This window comes from Lepisosteus platostomus, chromosome 22 (assembly GCF_059453375.1).
Source record: "Lepisosteus platostomus isolate fLepPlt1 chromosome 22, fLepPlt1.hap1, whole genome shotgun sequence".
Lineage (NCBI taxonomy): Eukaryota > Metazoa > Chordata > Actinopteri > Semionotiformes > Lepisosteidae > Lepisosteus > Lepisosteus platostomus.
The window spans coordinates 236531-237733 of NC_142632.1; the positions used below are offsets into that span (position 1 = coordinate 236531).

At 45.1% G+C, this 1203-nt stretch overlaps 1 non-coding gene across 1 annotated transcript; it reads right to left on the bottom strand.

The window, feature by feature from the left end:
* Positions 1 to 863: 863 nt before the first annotated feature.
* trnar-ccu (transfer RNA arginine (anticodon CCU)) lies at positions 864 to 936 on the bottom strand. The gene has a single exon. It is a non-coding gene; the product is annotated as a tRNA-Arg (tRNA).
* Positions 937 to 1203: the final 267 nt, after the last annotated feature.

Here is a 1203-nt window from a genome sequence, read left to right on the forward strand (position 1 = left end):
CTGGAACAATGTTCTGTGGACAGACGTGACAAAAGTTGAACTTGTCGGTAAATGTGCACAGCGTTATGTTTGGAGATAACAAAACACTGCATACCAACTCCAAAACCTCATCCCACCTGGGAAGCATGGCGGAGGCTGTACGGCTTGCAATCATCGAGGGACCGATGAATTCCAAGATGTATCAGGAAAATCTACAGCAGAATGTCAGGGTGTCTGCCTGTGATCTAAAACTCGAAAGACGCTGGGTCATGCAGCATGACAAAAACAAAGGAGTACATCAACAACAGAGTGGCTGAAATAAAAGAAATTCCGTATTTTGGGATGGCCAAGTAAGAGTCCTGACCCCAATCCCATTGAAGTGCTGTGGCGTGATCTGAAGCAGGCCGTTCAGTGCAAGACATCCCAAAAATATACATGAACTGAAACAGTTTTTCATAGAGGAATAGGCCAAAATACCTCCTAACCGCTGCTCAGGTCTGACCAGACGCTACAGAAAGTGGGGGTTGAGGTTTTTGTCATAAAGGAGGTTCCACTAGCTCCTTAATATAAGGGTTCACGTACTTTTTCCATCAATGACCTTGATTGTTTAAACCATTTGGTCAATAAAGAAACAGCAATGTCAAATGTTGGGAGTGTGTTATTTGTTAAATCAGACTCTCTTTATTAATTATTATGACTTAGATAAAGATAAGATCACATGTTAGGAGCCATTCATGCAGAAATCCACATCATTCCGAAGGGCTGTTTACAAAAGTTTTTCTCCCAACTGTATGTGAGAGAAAAGCAGAGACGCTCACTGAGTAAGGTGGGGTTGCAGCTTTGCAAATCACAAGGACATTTGTACGCTCAAAATGGGACAGGAGCACCCCAGATGGGACTCAAACCCACAATCCCTGGCTTAGGAGGCCAGTGCCTTATCCATTAGGCCACTGGGGCACACTGGGTTGGGTCGATCATGCTGATGAAGAGCCAGTTTTTTTTTTCCTTTGCTTTTACAAAGGGATCCCCAAAATTAGGAAAGTTAGGCAGCAGAAGGTTTACTGTGACCTGAGAAGGACCGGCATCCAATCACGGTGGTACACACAGACACGCTCTCACCCATCTGAGCTACACGGCTACCAAGATGATCTCAGGTGCGCCGAGCTGGTACGGAACATATTGAACTGATCGACGGCGAATTGTCTCTCAGACAGGCTTTTCACC